The sequence below is a fragment of the Aquila chrysaetos genome, chromosome 5 (genome assembly GCF_900496995.4).
Source record: "Aquila chrysaetos chrysaetos chromosome 5, bAquChr1.4, whole genome shotgun sequence".
Lineage (NCBI taxonomy): Eukaryota > Metazoa > Chordata > Aves > Accipitriformes > Accipitridae > Aquila > Aquila chrysaetos.
Genome location: NC_044008.1, coordinates 66,785,550 through 66,806,614, shown reverse-complemented (window position 1 = coordinate 66,806,614; position 21,065 = coordinate 66,785,550). Strand labels below are relative to the sequence as shown.

Sequence of the window (21,065 nt, the reverse complement as noted above, 5' to 3'; positions counted from 1 at the left end):
ACCCTGCCAGGAAACAATGCTTCTTCCGAGAACCGATTAGCACCAAAAGGTGCCATTAGTACTAATATGGAGCAGATACTTCTTTCAGGGGGGTCCAGCAGACTTTGCAATGCCTGCAGCTGTCTGCAACATTTGGGTACCCTCATCCCCAGCCAGACCACAGGAGTGAGACAGTCACCAGGTGTGGGACACAAGTCAGATTTGCCCTAATGATTGGATAAGATCTGGTGAATGAAGGAAAAGGAAAGGGCAGAGCCGCTAACACCACCTAGCAGAGAAACAAACAGGGATTACATTTAGCTGTTAGTATTTCCTTGGATGACTTTTTTTTTTTTAGCTAGAGCAAAATTAAATAGGTTAATGTCTGTTGCCTGCAGGGTAAGATAATATAATTCATAAAAAACAACATTAGCTTTCCACAAGAGCCTAGGGTGTCTGTACAATGCCTGACATTCACAGAAAGAGCCCGTAAATTGATTATTTTGGAGAAAGGAAATGCAAAGCTTGTGTTTTCCTTCCTAGTGAGCAAATGCCCTTCACAATGCTTTTAATATGACAGAGGTTTTTTTAATCTAAATAGAAGCAGAAACAATTCAAATGCTGGGAAACCAGTTAGCTGAAGGACTGCTGAAAGGGGAGATAAAACCTCTCCCTTTCGAGTCATCAAAGCTGCTGACCAAGCCTGTCCAGACGGGAGCTTTTCTAGTCTTTGTAAAGACAGCCCAGAGCCCAGGGTATTTCTGCTAAGAATCATAGCACCCACCTGTACCAGGTCCGAACACCTAATTCAGGCAGAGCAGGAGCAAAGCTGTGGCTTTGGACTTTAGCCTTTTTTAGCAACTTACTTCCAAACCCTCCCACCCTATTTTTTCCACACCGCAAGGCATCAGTACTGCTGCAGCCCATGCCAACCACATCCAGTTCCTTCCCAAAGTCAGGCAGCATCTCCCAAGCCACAAACCATTTATTCCAGCAGCACTGGTATTGCTGCCAAAGAACTTCAGATCATCTTGCTGAAATACTCAAGGGGTTGTGCCAGGCTGGTTCTCCAACAACCAGTATTAAATGCACTAATCATTCTAGTGAAAATATTCACTAGAGAATAAACCCATCCAGCATAAGAGCTTTACGTAAGTCATTTACCTCTTGTTGCAGAGGATGGTGGGCAAGGCTCAACTTTATCAAAAAATTCATCAAAATTAAAAACCCTTTTGCATGCAAACACAGGAGATCCACAAGACTCACTGATCAGGTCACTGCTGTGACCCAAAGGTAAATGTGGCATGACCTCAGCCTGCAGTCATTTTAGCAGTGCCCACATCAGCCAGCCTCCTTTCCAGAGCAGGGATCCCATGGATGGGCACACGTCGGTTGTATCCTCCAGCCTCCTCCTGGTTGTCACTGGGCCCTGGACACACCTCTGCTTGCTGGGGCTGGCCCCAAACTGGACACCAAGCCACAGATCCTAACACCGGGACACAGGATGGGGCATTCAAAGAAGCTAAAGGGAATCAAGCAAAGATTAAAAAAAAATAAATTTATAAATATATATACAGATATTAATCAATTGTTTGACCTGATGGAAGCCCATACCAGCTCAACTCCAACAAAACTGATCCACCACCAGACCACAAAATAGCTTCTCAGGGATTGTGCTCCCTTTGCTTTACACCCAAAAGCAACAGCTTTCCTGGACAGGCACAGGAGAGAAAAACCAGACTAACACTCAGCTGTTAATTTGAGTTTGACCCAGTGACTGGAACGGAAATAGTCCTTAGCTGGCCTGACACTTCTGCCTCTCATTGCAGAACAGGACTGGGATTTTGCATCCTCTCCTGGAACAGTTTGGGATAAAAAAAAAAAAAAAAAAAAGCTCCTGTGCCAGTCCCAGCATCAGCCACTTGATGGCCATCCTGCTTCACAGAAGAGCAGCACCCAGGCCAGAGTGAGGCCCCAAGGCCGGGGGGCTTGCCAGGGACCCCCGAGCTAGCAAGGAGCGAGCGAAGGGCCCCCCAAACACCCCCCGAGCAGGGCTCAGCAACTGCTCCACTGTGCCTACCCTCCCCCGGGGCTCCTCGGGGAGCACCGTGCAGCACAACCCCCCCAGCTCCCCTTTGTGCTGATTCCACCCCCCTCACTCTTCAAGGTCTGCTATGGCACTGGAAGCAGAAGTGAGCGTAGAAAAGGTTGAGGAACAACCCCAGACAGAGCACCAGGTGAGCTGCTGCTCAAGCCCCAGCTCGCTGCCCAAGTCCTGCCATTACAGCGCGTACACGAGAGCTGCAGAAATCCCAAGCAAGGAAGTAACCTCACAGCTTTTGTCCACGTTACTGGGGACGTGCGGGTTTGTTCTGGAGACTACATCAGAGATGGAGAGGTTACAGGTCTGCCAAAGCCAGTCATCGGGTCAAAACTCTGCTTCTGCCTCCCCCAAAGACCACCACATCAGGGAACACCTACATAGTCCCCTCACACCACCACGATCACCCCAAGGTATTTTAAAAGTCAGTGTGTTTACAGGAACCACCCAAGCTCCAGGTCCCTGCTCTGATCAGGTAGATAACACAGCCAGGAGGCTCAGGGGAGGAACTTCTTAAACCAGCAATTAAACTTCCTGATATTTCCCATTTTACCTGGGAATGCTTCTCTCTGCATCCATTCCTGTGGACACGGTTCTGAGCAGGTGAATGCACTGAGGACAGTGTGCTCTAAGGGTACAATACAGGAACACTAGAAACACGGGAGCACTAAATACCAACCAGTTTCTGGATCCTCTGGTTCAGGCCAGTCTGATCTCCAGAATGAAGGAGCCTGTAGTGCTCCTGCCTCTGTGGTTGGCGAGGAGCCCAACAGTCGTGTGCATCTGTACAACACTGAAGCAACCCCCAAATCACTTTTTATTTCCACAGACATAACCCTGACAAGTCACTTGACTGCATTAAAGCAACTCCTTAAACAGGGCTTGTCAGGGTGCATTGGCATCAGTGGCTCGTGCACAGCTTCCTGCTGACACCAAGGACAGCAGGGACCAACAGCGAAACATGGGAGTAACAGGACCAGCAGGTACCAAACCCAGAGTGGGACACACCACTGCCAAGGTCCTCCAGCACTGTTTGGGGATGCCCATCAATTCTGGATACAGCCAATGCTCTGGTCAATCCCCAATGTATACTGCAAGTACATGCAGAGGAATTGGACTTGTGGTGCCCATGTAGGTTCCTCTCAGGCAGGTAGGAAAACAAACAAACAAGCCAAAACCAAAGCAAATCAAATGGAAGAGAGCGGGTGCGTTTTTAAGAGCTATTTCTTCCGAACTTCCTGGCTTACAAAAAACATAGGAGCGAAGCCCCACCTTCACGGTTTGTTTTGCTTTAATTTCCCCAGAGGATCAAGACTTTGGAAAAGAGCCTTCTCAGTCAAGATCATTCCACCACGTCTCTTCTGGCATGAGAAGAAAATTACTATTAACAAAAGTCACAAGGTTAAAAGTTGTTCTAAGAAGCCCAGGGGAAGGAAACAGCTTTTTCCTTGCCCAGCTGATTCCCCATCTTTGTGATCCCAAACTGACAAGCTCCCCAAGTGACCTACCTAGAAAGCAAAGCTCAGATCCTTCAAAACAAGGTGCCTAAAAAGTAGGTGAGCCTACACCAAGTTAAAGTAACACTTCAAAAGTGCTGAGTTCCTTCCAGTTGATCACAAGGTCACTGAGGCACCCACAGCGCTCACATAGGAAGATAACAGCCAAGCTCCAATGTCAGGCCCTTTTCTGAAAAATCTTACTACAGGCATGAAACAAGAACATTTTTAGGAAGACAGTCAGATTTAATGAGTTTGGATACTTATTAGTAATGACCTCAACTGCATCATCGATTGCTGCTCCATTGCACAAGGCCAGATTGGGCTGTACGGCTGATTTATTCCAGGGGAGGTTGGGCAATGTAACTAGTCATACACCTGTGTAAGAGCATTAGAAGCACATTCAGGGGTCAGAAAAGCCATGACACACACATTTTAGGGCCTCGACTTAAAAGATGGGGAAGCACTTACAGGAGAAAATATTATTACTGCTACTAATAATAATAGCAGCTTTACTAAACCCATACAAAGCCATTACTGTTCAAGTTGAAAAATAATGAAGTAGTTAATTCATTTACAGGGTGCCTGCAAAAATAGACTGGGGAAGTACCTGTTTAAAATCCTGTCAACTGTGACTGCTCTTTCAACCCAGCTGCAAGAGTTCAGATAACTCAGCACTTAATTTTTGGAACATCCATTCAACCTAGATGAGATGAGTCGTTACAGAAAACACCAGGTGCCACTTCCCATACAAGCACTGGTGGATGTTCCTGAACAAGGCTCTGCTGAGACCCCAAACCCTTGTCTTCCCTGTGCTTGCAGTCATATGAACTAGAGCAGTGAAGGTTTCTTCTTATTAACTGTCTCCCAGGGGAGAACAGTGACAAAAGATGAGTGTGCCAGGGTGGCTGCAAAAATCAGCAGATTGTCCTTTCCACACTGCTTGTCCCCCACTAGCCCAAGAGCTCTCCTTTAAATGAAACTTTAATATGGCCAAATGCATTCAACAATGGAAACCAGTGAAACAACTAAACCATCCATAAGACCTGACACCTGTAGCAATTTGCCTTTCTTCCTCATCCAAGTGAGGAGCACAGTGCAAAAAGCTGAAGGCTTCTCCTTCCCTTGGTGGGAGCTACCCATGCCAGGGTAAATCCTCAGCCTGCAGGGACCGATGGGGCTTTGCAATGAGGCAAGCCGTGGAGCCTGCAGCAGCCTGCAGTCAGGTGCACATTATTTAATTGGTTTGATGGGATTTTCTGGACTGCTAATCACCATAAGGTAATTAAAAAACCTGTGCAGCATGTTGAGTGCTACAGCACATCAGAGATCGTAAACTCCTGAGAGCTCTTTTAATAGCAATGGTTGTTCCCCTTGTTTTTAGTGTGCAACACCCAGAGAGGAGATGCCTGCACAGGGGTGAACCAGAGGGCACTCAGGGTGAGTGCCTGCCAACAGCATGCTGAGGAGTCAAGGTGAAATATTCATACACATTATGAAAAACATCCATAGTTTATGAAAATAAAGATCTTTTAAAAGCCCTGAATTTTGGAGGGGACAGAAGTTCTCATTCTTACAAGCATAAGCTGTCGCACTAAAAAAAAAAAAGAAAAAAAAGGAAAAATGGTGATTTGCTTCACAGTTTGAGTTTATTAACTACTCACTAAATGGTTCATGGTTTCCAAGATTCTCATGTTTTCATGAATCTTTCTCATGTTTCTCAGGAACCAGCTATAATATTTAATAAAGCCCAGCCATGCTTTCACCCCTGTGCATACAGCAGGGTGAGACAACTTCATTTAAAAAAAAAAAAGGCCAGTAATTTATTCTGACATTCTTTTGGTAAGCTTTCCAAAGGACCAGTTTTTGCTTAAGAAGTAGACCAAACAGATGACAGTGCATGCAGAGAGATGCCATTTCACAAATGTCTTTAAATGAGATGCCATCATACTCATGCCATCTTCCAGGAGTTTGGCATTGCATCTACCTGGTTTGACTTTTTCCCCCAGAAGCCTTTCCCAAGTGATTCACGCTCTCAAAATGCTCTGCTCAAGAAGTCTCAATCACAGCAAGTCCCACGTGGCCTCAAATGAAGGATTATCTCTCATTTCATCTCGCTACAGGGCCTTCTTAGTGGGATCCTTGTCACAGCCAGGGACCCTACATGATACTGTAATATATCTATCGCCAAGCCATAAACCACAACAAGCATTACATGTATGACTCGAGCCAGGCAAAATTACCATTTAATTCCAAAGCAGATGCTCAGTCCAGAGCTACATCCATTTCAGTTCCAGCTGGGGATACCAAAGTCCTAGCGATGCAATGCATTGCAGCATCCCCCCAAAACTGTGCTGCTTTGGAGATGGAAAGGTGCTAAGAGAATTGTTGCGTACCTGCAGGATCTGTGTTAATAGGCAGGATTGTGGTGACCAGCATGAAGAGGGGATAAGGGTTGTAAGCTCTGCTGTATAGTGGAGAACATCTCTCCCCTGGAGAAGCACCATCGAAGCAGCTTCATCTGCTTGAAGACTTTCTGCAACATGCTCTTAAAACCACAGTACTTCATCTCACGGCTTTCTGCTGCACAACCCGCTTTCCACAAAGCTCCAGCTAACTGGGCTGCAAATAAGCTATTTGGGAATTCCAGATACATCCGTTTTCTTTTGTTTAGCTTTCATTTTTATCCCAGTGTCAATACAGCAAAACCTCAGCAGCACAAATTTTTCAGGCTTCTCGCAGTATCACTCATGTTTGTTTAAAGCACCTCATCTAGCAGATGTATCTAGTATCAGTATAAGGCACTAACAGCAGTCACAGACCACACAGCTAAAGCTACTCTTGCTCCACTTTACTCATTGTACAGTGAGTACAAGAAGGCCAAGGGGAGAACCAGATCATTTTATCACTCCACTGGCTACAGCAGAGGTTCACAGTAATGCAATCACTCCTTTGGCAGCTCAGGAGGAATATTTCCACAGGAAACAGCAATTTTAAAATAGTAGCATGCTTCCAAATCAACGGGCTTCAGGAGGGAGCTGCCACCTCTGCTGAACACCACCCCACTTCCCCAGGGACTCTGGTCTCCAGCAAGGGCAATGGGGGCATCTGGCTCACGGGCCTCACCTCCATTTCCGACACCTTTCCTGCAAAGGACAGGTCCAAGAAGCCTTCCAGCTCCTTCGGGTACAGAGTTTGCCTTGTGCTTCTTACTGCCCTTGTCCCCATCCAGTGACCTGCAGAGATGCCAGTAGGACAGACCAGGTGGGTGAGAAAGACTGCAACTTTGAGCACACAGAAAACCCCAGAACCACTTACAAACACCATGGTCCTAAAATGCAGACAGCTTGCCTGGTATGACAATTTTGAGGGGTTATCTTTAAACCAGCAGGCTTTTGGCTCAGTAGAGCATCACTCGTCATGGTTCAGGAGGAACACACCCGTGAGCCCACACTCAATGTGGAGCATGCCAACATTTGTGAAACCACAGCCCGTGACAGTTTGGGTCTTGGTCCACATCACCTCAGTGCTCACATACCCTGGGTCTCCCTCCAGCTCTACAGCTCACTCTTGATCCAAGATTTCTTCCCAATGCACAAGTCCACCGCAGGCAGCAAGTCAACGGAAGAGTCAAAAATGCTGCCAAAGCACATCCAGTCCCACACGCGTCAGTCACCAACTGCGATGGCGAAGCCTCTCCCACTGAGCAACAGCACTGCTTGCACATTTAAACACCATAGAAAACTGTGAAATAAAAAAATGTTTTGGCATCCCCCAAACTTATTATATCCAAAAGAAACAAGACTCTACTTGCTTTCCAGGGAAAACAGGAGGTGAAATCAGAAGCAACTGTTAGAGGAAACGCGAGCTGCACCATTCTAACCAACTTTGGTTTTATCTGCACCTCCCCAGCCTGAGGAGTTGCACTTTGAACTGGACAATTCCTTTTTTGGTGGTTAGACTATTGCTGGGGAGAAGACAGTTTTTGGTTGTGCACTTGTTTTGTTGCCTTGTTGTGCTTTCTAAAGGTTTTCCCACTGGCTTTAAAGGTAAACACTTCCCGAGCCAGGCTGAATGGGATTCTGTATTTGCTGCTTTGGTTTTTAAAACTTGAGCCATTTTCCTTGCTTCTCCTGTTCCCCTCAAAGACTGACGTTTTGGCAGTCATAGGTAGAAAATCCACAGTCTGAGAGCAGGGATGTAACATAAAACTAATGCTTGTCTCAATAAAACAGCTTTCTGGCTCAGCCAGGGAAGATGCCACTCATTTCTGTGGTAGCACTGCTGGCAGTTGGGACCACAGAGCCTTTCCAGCAAAGCTCACAGTGAGCATCTCCAGCTCACAAAGGAGCTGGGCTTGGCTGTGACAATCCTGGCTGGGGCTTCAGAGAGGTTTCTTGACCTTGGCAGTCTCCCCCCAGCATTTATCGCAGCCTCTGCTCCCTTTCATCAGCAAAATACCGGCTAATGTGTTTGTTGACAATTGTCACTCCCGACCTTGTTATGAGGATTGTGCATGTTAAACAGTTATTAAATGAGGTCCCTGAAGACTACGCTCAAGACCATAGTACACTACTTGGCTTCTGGAGAAGCAGTACAACTTCAATGCACTAAAAACATCTCAGTATCATTTGTCAGCTCAGCACAAAGGCCATCAGCCTCAAGAGCCTTCTCCTCCCTCCCTGGGGAGGGGTCCTCCCCATGAGGCAGCTCAAGGGAACTTCTCACCCAGCCCAAACTCCTCCTGGCAGCTGCTGTCTGATAGGTTTAAATGACTTTTTTTTGCCCTCAGTCACTAAAGGAAGTTGTGTCAGAATCAGATTTAAAATTCTCATCTGTTAAAGAAATTTAAACTTTGTTATAGAAGCCTGGAGACCTTTCAGAGAAGAACACCACAGAAGCAGAGATGATCAGTGGTGTTTTGTTTTACATTTACATTATTAATGTATACTATTGTACAACTACTCTTGATGTTGGACTTCTTTTGCTGAGGGTTTTGGGAAAAACATAGCCTCAGGCTGGTTGCCCCCAAAATACCACAATTCTTTTGTTGAAACTTTTCCAACTTCAGGTATTTTTGAGCATAACATTATCATCAAATTATGCAGTCTGACCTCGAACAAGTGCAAGGGAATATTCCTGATTTACGGAGGTAAATTAAAGGGGAGAAAGGATGACAAGCAAAGGAGAGACTGTTCCACATGAGCTAAAGTGCTGCCACTTTCCCCATTTCAAGATGCCTTTGACAACCACCCAGGCAGATAAAAAAGAGAAATAGGCTGTGTTACCGTCTCTGAACAATGCCCAAGCATGAGTGGGCACAGGGCAGAGATGTTCCCTGCTACAAGCATTGATTTTTCAAAGCATGTGGAAAAAGGAAAGCCATTGTCAACAATACTGTCCCTATTCAATGTGCCAGAAGGAAAGCTCATCCTGTGGGACACTGGAGTTCAGCAGACTGACTTTGCCATCCTCTAAATCCCCGGAGGCAGGCTAAGCCAAAGACCTACCAAGCAGTGTTTGCAAGCAAAGAAGTTTTACAGTAACTGTCACCACAGCAGACCATGTGCCCTGTATGGAGGCACCAGCCATGACTACTTTGAGTCAGGAAGGAACAGAGAAATCCACGCTGCCGATTCCCAAATACACCGCTTCGAAGTCGCAGTGCATTCCTGATAAGTTGACCAGAAGGCAGCCTTCATGTCTGCAAATAGCTGCTCTGCTGGGCACAGCACACAGAAACGCTGGTGAAAGAACACGCTGTTCTTCTACACCAAGGCAGGACAAGGTCAATACTACAACGAGGGACCTGCCAAGACCCATCAGGGGATACCAGAGCAATGCTGCTCTGAGACCCAAAGCCATTAATGACATTTGGCTAACAGACAAGCTCAGCAGCAAGCAGACCCGCAGTGCCTGATGCAGAAGGACAAGCCTGATCCCAGCTTGTTCTTCAGCCACCCCATTACAGCCCCAACCTCTTCCACAGCAACAAGGTAAAAGCAAGATGCACAACTGCACGAGTTGTAAACGGTGCAGAAGAGGAGAAAGAGTTGTATAGGCTTCACCAGCAGACAGAGGACGCCAGGAAGAGAAATCAGCCTAGAAACTGGCACTGCAGTTACGCTCAATTTGATTTAGAAATCTCATTATAGGTTTTTTTTTTTTCCTTATACAGGTTATATGTCCTTCAGCAAAGAGGCTTGATTCAGAACACCATTTGCCTTGCTGTACTGTCCCTCTTCCCACAACCAAACAAAATTAACTTCCTTCATTTCCTTGCTCTGGAAGCACTGAAAGCTGCTCCCCACATCACCTCAAAAACCAGAGGTCTGATTAGTGTTCAATCTCAATGCCACAAATAATAATACCACAATGGCCAGGGAGCAAAGCTAGTGCTGCTGGAAGAGGCACAGACAGAAGATGCAACATTAACCTCACTCTTGTCCTAAAAGCCCAGTGTGCAATAGACCAATCTCACACAGTCATGAAAGATATTGCTTTATTCTGCACAGGGTGCTCAGTGGACTTTCCACAAATCAAGCACACCAGATTCATCAGGTGTGTCCCTTTTATACAGTAAAAATTGCATCTAGTTTATTAAACTACTCCTACCTAAATACATAGTCAAACTATCTAATGCATATGCATAGGATTACATAACCATGACACATCAGATGCCTCCTCTGCATGCACGGATGTCTCGGGTGGTGTTCGGTGGTAGTTTGAGGAGGTGGCCCCTCCTCACTTTGACCTCTAAGTCATTCTGTATCGGGTCAGTGGTTCATTTTCCTGCCAAGAGGGTTGCACCATCAATCAGGAAGAACAGAAAGGATCAGAATTGGTGCTCCAGGTGAGGCACCATTAAACAGGAAGAATAGAAAAGATCAGAATGATCTTGGCTAACTAACTTAATTTAAACCAGGACTTTCTAATCTACCACAGGATTTTCTGTATCTGACATCATCACCATCACCCCAAGACACAAGGGAGGCACATGTCTTTGCAATTCTTTGTAGTGTAGCATCACCATGTCTGTACTGAATCATGCAAAAGGGAAAAAAAAAAAGAATTCAGCACATAAGAGATCAAAATCACTGCTTTGCATTATGACTTTGTAAACATTAATCTGCAAATCTTCTGCAAGAAACAAGGTAATTATTACCTCAAAGAAAGATTAAGAACTGCTCTATCAGATCACTTTAAAATAAAAAATCACAACTGCAGTCCTTAGCAAGTAAACATACGCAAAGAGTCATGACAACAGCAAATGCAGGCAAGGCAGGCAGAATAACAACGCTCACTTCCCAGAACCTGTTTCCATTTTCTGCTTGGTTTTAGTTTGACCATGTCCAATCACAGGAGGAAAGACTTCTTCCAGCAGACTTCCCCTGCTTTGGCCCTTACAGCCAGCCACCAACTTTCTTTAGTCACGTATCCTTTTTTGTGCCATGTCCAAGCTCAAACCAGTCCCTAAGACTCGATGGCTGTAATCATGAAATGAGTGACGGGCCAGCTTCATCAATACACCAGCAGGGACACAAACAACATGAAGGACCTAAATGCAGGTGACAGGTGCCCCAAAGTTACACAAATCAAAATCACAGCAGATGAAGAGGTGACTGCAGCTGACAACTGCTCTGCCTATGTCTGGTTTGCAATAGGCAATTGTTTATCAGCAGCATGTTTCCTCTGGACCAAAGCTGAGGCTTTGGAAAAAATAGATCAATCTGTGGAGACGGACTCTTTTTCTTAACCACAAAATGTTTGAAAGATTTGTTTCATCCAGAATTCAGAGGCTCGAGGAAAAAAAGAGATGAAGAACCAGGTAGCAAATTATCAAAAGCACAAATGGCACAATGCAACACCCTTACGAGGGGCAGGAATACAAAACAAATGCTTTAAGAGAGATTACAATGAAAAGAAAGAACATTCAAGAGATCAGGAAAAATGGGATGACGTGCTCAGAGGACAGTCATGAATCCAAAAGTATAACGCATCCCATGCTCTCGGGATTGATCTTTCTTGCGGATCACCCTACTTAATCTGGCCACCAGGATTTCTATAAAAGACAAGAATGTATTTGATCTCTCCTCAAAACTTAAGCAGCTGCCCAGGATGATGACTCAAACATGAGTCATCAAGGGCGTGAAACCACCAAGGATTTTACATACATGCAAACACAGAACTGAACACACCTTCTTAGAAATACTTGTGATGGAGGAGGAACATTTCAAGCACCCTAAATCTTGAGTGGTCCTCAAAACTGCTTTAACAATTGCAGTTGGTGTATATTGAACATAAGCATCTTTATCTTCTCAAGCCAAGTATAGTATTCTCCTTGATAAATGCAATTTACTTTTATGTTAAAACTATTTTAATAAATGACACTCACTCTTATTATCATCAATAACCAACTCAGATAAGAATTGCTGTACTTTACAATAGAAGACCCAAAAGCCATGCAAATATTTTTGTATCTTTACTCCCCAGCAGCCTTTTCCTTCAGGCATATAGAAATTCTTAAGTAGTTCCCAGAATTTGAAAGTGATGCTTGCATCACTCTGGTAATGTGACCACTTGTTTTACAATATTGCTATTGAATGGCTTTCTCCTGGCTGGTACACATGCTCCTACCTGCATGTTAATTCACTCTTGAATACTAATGCCATGACTCAGTGGGATGTTGAGTCACCAGTGATGCCAGACCTGTCCCCACAGTCCAGTTGATCATTAACACAGCATCAGGAGCAAAGGCACTCATCTGCTGCACAAGGAGTGTGGACAAATATGCCTCCATCAGGACATGCCCCCAGATGAGCCATCGTGCCTTTGCAGTACCAGAGAAACCAAAGGGAAACAGGACATTGGGTTTGAGGAACAGGCCCCTGCGGGAGAAAGCTCTAGTTGCTCTACAGAGAGCAAGGACAGGAGAGATATATTTGTAGCCTTATTAGTTTCTAAGAAGAAGAGACACCCTATTTCCAGTTCCCATTACTGTCTCTGCATTGCAGAGAGTGCCTTCTGCTTTCTGTTCTTGGCCCTGACCATCTCAGGTCCACATGGCAGATATGGTTGTTAAGAGTCCCAAGACTCCTGCTGGTAGAGAACTCCAGGTCTATCCATCTCATGGAGGAGTCATCCAAGAGCAGGGTGCAGCCCAGAGGGGATGCCACCACAGCCAAGATGGGGAGAGGACTCAAACCCTGGCAGAGACCCAGTTCCTTTCTCCAGGAACCAGCAGATACAGGAAGAGCCTCAGACAGCCTCTTCATATAATCTGGAGCTTTTTTCTTTTCCCTTTGGCAGCTCTCAGGAAGATTCACTGCCCATTTGGCTTGCTGCAGCCTTTGGCTGAAAGGTCTTGTCCTTTCATCACAGGGATAGCTGCAGAGAGGACATCCCAGTTTGTTCCTCCTTCCCTCTTGGGATGAATGGTGCTTCTATGGGGATTTCTCCTCAGCTGGGGGAAGACCTCAAGTCTTCTGTACCCAAAAGGCTCCTGCATACCCCCAGTCAACAGCCAAGGACTTGTTCCAGGGAGGACAAGGCAGAGGGATCTAAGTAGCCCTCACCTTTCCTGGGAAAGAGAAATGCAAACCTGTAAAGACTATTCACAGAGCGGATTGGATTTCTTCTTGCTGGGAAGGTCACTTTATTTTTCACTGGCTTTTATTTATTGCTGCAACTTTCATATTGAATCTCACAACTTAAACCCCTTTACGGCACCCACTCTGTTCCCAAGTGACTCTTCTCCAGCTTAGCTGTCAGACAAGGCAGCATTCCCTCAAGCAATGCCCCCCCCCCCCAGAAATCATCAACTGTATGGGTCAAAGAGTCAGGGACAGAGCTTGTGGGGGGCTGTAGATATGGGAACAGGTACGTCAGGGTTGAGGCATGAATCACTACCCCAGAGTCAGGGTGATCCTATTCCTAGGGAGATGCAAGTCCCACCATTGCCCATGGTATGCTTGGCTGCCTCCAAGCCACGTATGGCTGACTTGAGGTTTTTAAACCACATTGCTTGTTAGTTCCCCAGTTAGGTGTTTAAGCTTTCCTCTCTCTCCACATCAGCTCACAGATGAAGCCTGAAGGACTGGCTCCAGCTAGACCTGTAGCTTTCACCCAGGTGATTTAAAGGAGCTGAATCCCTTCCAATATGGCTTGTGCAGGGCCATGCACAAAAGGATTAACAGAGCTGGGAGCTGAACACAGACCTCCCGAGTCTCAACTCGGTGCCTCATCCACAACATTAGCCTCTCACTCTCTCTGCAGACACAGTAAGAAAAGTCATCATAAAAATAAAGAAGTAATAGTAGTAATAAAAAGAGTGCACACACCCTGAACGTGAAACTAATCCCCAAGGATTTGATTACGGATTACTCCCTTGCCATTGTCAGCTCACTCTCCAACAACAGTTATGAGATTTTCATCAGTTGAGTCAAACCTATTTTAGCAGATAGAAGCATTGGCAATGTTGCATGGGAAACATTGAAATTGAGGCTTTATTTCACCACTGCACAGGGCCACACAAATTGCCCTCTACTGCAAGAGAGAAAAAAAATAGACCCTTGTGAACAAGTGTTTCCTATAACAAAAAAAAAAAAAAAAAAAAAAAAAATCAGTTTTAAAACTTCCCCTCCCTGATACTGGATTATTTAATAGAAGAGACTGCAAGAGAGGCAGGGTTAGACAGAGAACCATTCATATCAGAAGCACTGAAATTGAGGTCAGGCAAGGTAGGGCTGCTGGCTGGACTAAACCAAAATTGGCAGAGGCATTAATCAGATCAGTCATCTTCATCTCTGCCTATTTAGGGATATCTCAGAACACATTTCAGACCAGGACTAACAACATTGTTATAGCATCTAGAGTCGCTGTTGAGATAACTTCAAGTTACCCAAGAGAAAGAGTTGCTTACCTGTGATTCAATCTGTATTCACATAGAAACTTAGAGAGATTAAGTGCATCAGCTTCAGATGCCAGCTGCTTTGAGTAGGTAGATAAGATCCAATATAAACGGTGACACACAAATCCCCTGCCTGCCAGCACAGCACGCCCCCCAGGAGATGGACATGCAGGAGGCAGCGACAGCCTTGCTCTTCCCCTACAGCCTTCGCATCCCCCAGTGTTAAAACCTGCTCGGTCCCTCCAGCCAGCTCCTGCTGGCCCTTGCTCCTACCACCGCCACACGTGCATTTCCATTGTGGAGGTACTACCAAGCTTGGTGGGCAGCAGCCATTGCAAAGCATTACAAAAATATAAAAATAAAGTACGTCCTCAAAAAACTAGACGAGTAATTTCAATCCCTCCTTACAACCCTTTGCTAGTCAAAGTCAACAGAGTCCTGGCCCACAGCACAACATCCCAAGGGCAGTGGTAACACAAACAGCCCCATGGGGTCTTTTGCATTCTTCCACATACGTGTTTGCCCAGATGAGTAAGAAGGAGGTACCACAGCCTACTCCCCAGGATGGCTGCTTGCTGCTGCCTGCAGGTGCAAGGCTGGTCGATGGTTTGAGGCTGGCACCAGGGTGTCTTTGCATCTTGACGCTCACAGGCATTAAGAGGAGCAGCCTGAGTTATATTTGTTGCGGTTGCTGACAACCAACACACAGCTGCATAGAAATGGGGACTATCTCGGTGCTTTCAGTCTGCTGCTTCAAATTCACTGCCTTCCAAAGTGAAACTGGCTATAACATGCTAGCAAGACTTTTTAAAACAGAGGCAGATCTACCAACAGGGGAAAAAAGAAAAGAAAAAAATAAAATCAGTGTAAATCCTGACCTTGGAAGAGGTGGCAGTGATGAATAAAGAATTTGATTGAGCCACAGGCCTGACCAAAAGGTCCACCAAGATAAAGGATGATTTTCACTGCACTTTGAACCATTTGCTATAGCAAACTGAAACTTCTAGCAAGCCTTTCTGCCTGTTCTATCCTCTGCTTCTACCCTTTGAAGTAAAATCTCAAGACTGTTTAATAACAGAATAGGAAAAAAACACCATGGCTTTAGGGTTGGGGGGGTGTTTTTTGTTTGTTTTGTGGGTTTTGGGGGTGTGATTTTCTGTTTTTTTAATTATTTTCTCACACAGATAACAGTTTAGGAAATTAGCATAGCACAATACAATAGAGACAAGGAGACACAAGCTAGACAAGAACAAGGGTTGAACAAGCTGTGGGAAAATATTAATATGGATATTTGTTTAAACACTGCCAAAAAACTTTTCCTCCTGCCAAACATTTTGTCTCCCCTTTCCTTGCTTGCTCTGAAGTTTCCCACAGTTGTGTTGGGGCTGCTGGAGAGCAGACACCCACATTTCCATTACTGTACGAGCAGGGCTGGATGAGGCCACTGGTTCTTGTCCCCACCAGCTCCATGCCAGCAGTGGCAGAGGGGTGGCTGTTCACAAACACCATCCTCATCAGCTTCTGCCCTGTGCCTTAGCTGCAGTTATGTGGGACTCACAGGATGAGACCTGCTTTGACACAAGATCGTCACCAAAGAGACTGGGAGGATCAGTTGTCCAGGGTAGCAAGCCTAAAGGAACATCCAAATCCCTCCCTCCAGCCCTTGGATGGTGACCAACGAGCAGCATTAATTTGTGCATCTCACGCCAGCAAGAAGCAGCTCCATCATTTTGCTCTATCCACCAGGCAGGATGGAAATCAGAAATCATCCTGGAAAACTGGCAGGTGAAACAACTCACAGCTCCCCATCTTCCTCGAAAGCCATGGGATGCCTCACAGCTGCTGCCTCTCATACTTTAGAAGAAACAGCTAATGGAAGCATTGAGATGCCAGGCAGGTTTACGCTGGAAGCAATGAGAAAATTAGAGCTGACCAACCAAGTACCACTGCTGGGCATGTGCTGATAACAGAAAAGCCTTAAAGAAAAAACACTCCACTCCCTACTACACTCTACCACCCCAATGGATTAAGGTTTCCCAGCCTAGGAAGGGAATTACTCAGCCAAATACACCAAGATTCACAGAGCCAGAGATGAGCCCCAGATGAGGAGAGCTTTCCAAGCTCCATGTTTTGGAGATATGAGAATGGCTGCGATTGCTCCTTTCTCCATGGAAGTTACACCCAGGGAGAGCTCTAGGTCTGGGTACTGCCAGCTGCCTTGGGCTGGTAAGTACAGGGCTGGGGAATGACGCATGAGGTGATACAGGACAAAGGCTACAAACCACACAGCACCCACAGAGCTGCTCTCATTTGCAGCCACGTGGTTCTTCAGAGCAAAAATTAGGCACTGATCTAAAACCTGTGCCTGATCTGCAATAGGAAGAGACAGCATCCTCTCTGAAAGTTATTGTCGTGGTTTAACCCCAGCCAGCAACTAAGCACCACGCAGCCGCTCACTCACTCCCCCCCCACCCAGTGGGATGGGGGAGAAAATCGGGAAAAGAAGTAAAACTCGTGGGTTGAGATAAGAACGGTTTAATAGAACAGAAAAGAAGAAACTAATAATGATAATGATAACACTAATAAAATGACAACAGCGATAATAAAAGGATTGGAATGTACAAATGATGCACAGTGCAATTGCTCACCACCCGCCGACCAGCACCCAGCTAGTCCCCGAGCGGCGATTCCCCGCCCCCACTTCCCAGTTCCTATACTGGATGTGACATCTCATGGTGTGGAATACCCCGTTGGCCAGTTTGGGTCAGCTGCCCTGGATGTGTCCTGTGCCAACTTCTTGTGCCCCTCCAGCTTTCTCACTGGCTGGGGATGAGAAGCTGAAAAATCCTTGACTTTAGTCTAAACACTACTTAGCAACAACTGAAAACATCAGCATTATCAACATTCTTCGCATACTGAACTCAAAACATAGCACTGTACCAGCTACTAGGAAGACAGTTAACTCTATCCCAGCTGAAACTAGGACAGTTACTCATGGACTGAAGCATTATAGCACAGCTTCTGCCTGTGGAGATAAGGATTTCACAGCCCCTGAGCAAACTCCTGCTCAGGTTAAGCCCAGCAGTGACCCACGGAGGCTGCAGGCCAGCCGGGAAGCAGCGCTTGACACACACCTACAAGGACCTGGCAGAGGCCAGGGGATGCTGCACAGTCTCTGACCAAGATAAAGCCCACTCACTCAGGGGACATCAATGCCATCTCCCCCGAGGAGGTTTTTTAGAGGGACTACTACAATGCAAACACCACGCCACACAACTGCTTTTGTAAATACATCAACGTCAGTCCTGAGTACGGCTCAGACTTGGTCCCTACAGCCTCCTCTGAGCAGCTGCTCTGGCAGGCAGGAATGCCCCAGGGACCCCTAAACTGTCACCTACCCATCCATTTACGAACTAATACAGTCTTTCAGTTTAAGCAGCTTTTTCCTTACCTCACTTTCACCTCCCTGTGTCATGCATAGGCAGCTCCCAGCCCTCCTCCCTGTCTCTGCTCTACTAGGTGGAATAAGCCCAGCAAAGCTCCCTAATCCGCCCTGGGGAGACAGCCACACTTCACCCTTCCTGCACCTGCTCAAATTCCAGATTCTCGCTCTAAATAAAGTCAGCTCTTATTCCCCAAAACATCTAAGATCCAGCTGTAGCCTGCAGCTAAATCCCCAGCATAATATTCAAAATCTTTATCTTCTCAAAATAAGAGAGACATCCCCTCTTCAAGGGCTCACCCTCACAAGAGGCAGAAATACCTCCAGTTCCTTCACCCTGAGAAGGTTTCAGGGAGAGACAGTTCAGAGTTCAGAGATTTCCATTTCCTATCCCAATTCTGCAATCGGGAGAGATGAGGGCTGGCTTTGCAGTAATCTTCCTCTCCTGTCTGTACATCTAAATGAACTATGAAATTGGAAAGCAGGGAGTCCAAGCATCCTCACCCGTGCCTGGCTCCTGAGCCAGCCCTGCATCCACCTCAGGGGCAGGAACATCTGCCCTGCACCGTGCTGAACTTCTCCCCAGAAAATGCAAACTGCTTCAACCACAGAGTGCAAACACAGGCTCGGAGCTGGCTGCCAGAAGGAGATAAAAGTCTTTGCTGTCCAATGCAGCTGCAGTTTTCAAAACATAAACACAAAGCAGGGACAGGAGGTACGTTTGGGTGAGCCGAGCAACTCAGCTTAAAACTTTTGTCAGACAACAATTCTTCATAAATTGCTGCTCTGAGCAACTGCAGGGTCCAACAGGTGTTAATGCCCTAAAACTAGAAATACAGGGGAAAAATATTTTTAATCCCGTTTTCTTACTTCTTTCTCTGCTGGTAGGAGCCTGAAGAGTACAAACTTTTGTAATCTCTCCACATTCCCTTGGATGCGGCTCAGTGCTGAGACGCATTCCCTATAAGAGCCAGCCAAAACCTCGCTTGATCACTGTCTCATCTGTGCTTCAAAGAGAAAGGCAACTGGACGGAACACAGCCAGACGGAACGCAGCCCAATGCAGAGGAGCAGGCAGAGAGCCCATTCAAGTGCCATCACAAAAATCATCCTGACAGATACACAGAGCAGACCAGAGACCTGGACTTGGACAGGAGAGCCTGGATTTGGGCAGCTGCTCCCAGAAGTGAGGCCCTCACAGCTTTCTGCTTCACTGGGACACATGATGCTTTGGAGAATTGAATGCCGCTGTTGTGGTTTAACCCCAGTCAGCAACTAAACACCATGCAGCTGCTCACTCACCCCCCCACCCAGTGGGATGGGGGAGAGAATCAGGGGAGGAAAAAAAAAAAAAAAAAAGTAAAACTCGTGGGTTGAGGTAAGAACAGTTTAGTAGAACAGAAAGGAAGAAACTAATAATGATAATAACAACAATAATAAAATGACAATAATAATAAAAGGATTGGAATATACAAAACAAGTGATGCACAATGCAATGGCTCACCACCTGCCAACCGGTGCCCAGTTAGTTCCCGAGCCCCCACACCCCAGGCCAACTCCCCCCAGTTTATATACTGGACATGACATCACATGGTATAGAATACCGCTTTTGCCAGTTTGGGTCAGGTGTCCTGGCCGTGTCCCCTCCCAACTTCTTGTGCCCCTCCAGCCTTCTTGCTGGCTGGGCATCAGAAGCTGAAAAAAATCCTTGACTTAGTCTAAACACTACTTAGTAACAACTGAAAACATCAGCGTGTTATCAACATTTTTCTCATATTGAACCCAAAACGTAACACTATACCAGCTACTAGAAAGAAAATTAACTCTATCCCAGCTGAAACCAGGACAGCCACACACACTGAAAATTGGCTATGAGAATTGGAAAAGAGAGGATTCCTCATGGGAAAAGGGAGCATGCCTGCAGATCTGAATTCAAGACCAGGGGACTGGATTGCTGTCACTGCTGCTGTAGAAAGGCTCTGACCACAGGCTACAGCTATTTTAATCCCATCTCACTGTCCTCTGGAAACCCGGCTGCAGTATATTCAAATGTACCAGTTGCCCCCCTCCCCATCCCACCCTGCCAGGCTGCTTCCAGAGAGCACACAGAGCTCAGGCGTTGGGGGGCTTTGCCCAGCAGGACTGAGATACACAACCCAGTCCTCAAAATACAAGGAGGTGCAGAAGAGCTGTGCTCCTTGCATGGAGATGGCTCCATTTGGTCGCGAGCTGCCCTGGACGATGATTTCCTCCTACGAAGGTCTGACCAGGGATCCAACCGTAGTGCTGCTGCCCCCAGGTACGAGGATGGGGGGAGCCATGCGAAAGGCATCCCACCCAAATCCCTCCAGTTTCAGAGTTCACTGCTCCATTCCCGCACTCCAGCAACAGGTGATACCTGCAGCCACAACCTCCACATCCATTAAACCAGTTTCCGTCAAGTGCAAGACAGATTACCATAGGTTACTAATGTGGGGTCTCCGCAACACCGATCAGGTTCCAGACAGAAAAGCTGCCCTGTACATTGACCTACTCCCAAATGTGCCATCCCAGATATTTTACCTCCCAGCATCCGAACAGGGAGCTCGTAGCTCCAGCATTTCAAATACAATCAATTAGTCAGGCTCCAGGCATAGGGGAAAGAGGAAAGCAATATTTGATAGCATTTGTATTTGGCTCTATAAACATAAAAATACGATTAAGGCTATTAAATAAACCAATTTATCCTTACAGGAGCAGTCCCCTGGTTAGAGCTAACGCTGAGGAAACCACTAGACTCACCAATACAGTTCACACTGGGAAGCACGAGGCAGAAGCTGGTGCTGAGTGAAATCAAAGCATCACTACACTGCACAGTTTAAAAGGAAGAACACAAATTTTCTTGTAGATACTGATTTTCTTTAGATTAGGGAAATGCTTACACACATTAATCAGTTAAAACTGAGCAGAAGAGAGAGTAGATGATAACCAAGACATTTTCTTCCTGGTTTTAATTCCTTTTTGGGGCTAAGTGATGATTTTCCTCATAAAACTTAAGACATTTGAAATTGCTTTCTACCCCAAACTAGAACGGAAAGCTAGACTGCTGAGATCTCATGAACTGGAAAATGAGACATTAAGGAGTCCTGGATGAGAAAGT

The 21,065-nt window shown here is 46.1% G+C and overlaps 1 protein-coding gene across 7 annotated transcripts in view; it reads right to left on the bottom strand.

Annotated features, from left to right (window-relative positions):
• CD7 (CD7 molecule) overlaps positions 1-21,065 on the bottom strand; it is a 200,286-nt gene that overhangs the window by 47,882 nt on the left and 131,339 nt on the right. Inside the window, exon 1 of one of the 7 annotated variants that reach the window (XM_041123790.1) lies at positions 764-783. The exons of the other annotated variants lie outside the window; for them this stretch is intronic. The gene's annotated coding sequence lies outside the window, so the exon portion shown is untranslated. Of the gene's footprint in view, positions 1-763; positions 784-21,065 lie in introns of those variants that run through there. 7 annotated transcript variants of the gene reach the window in all.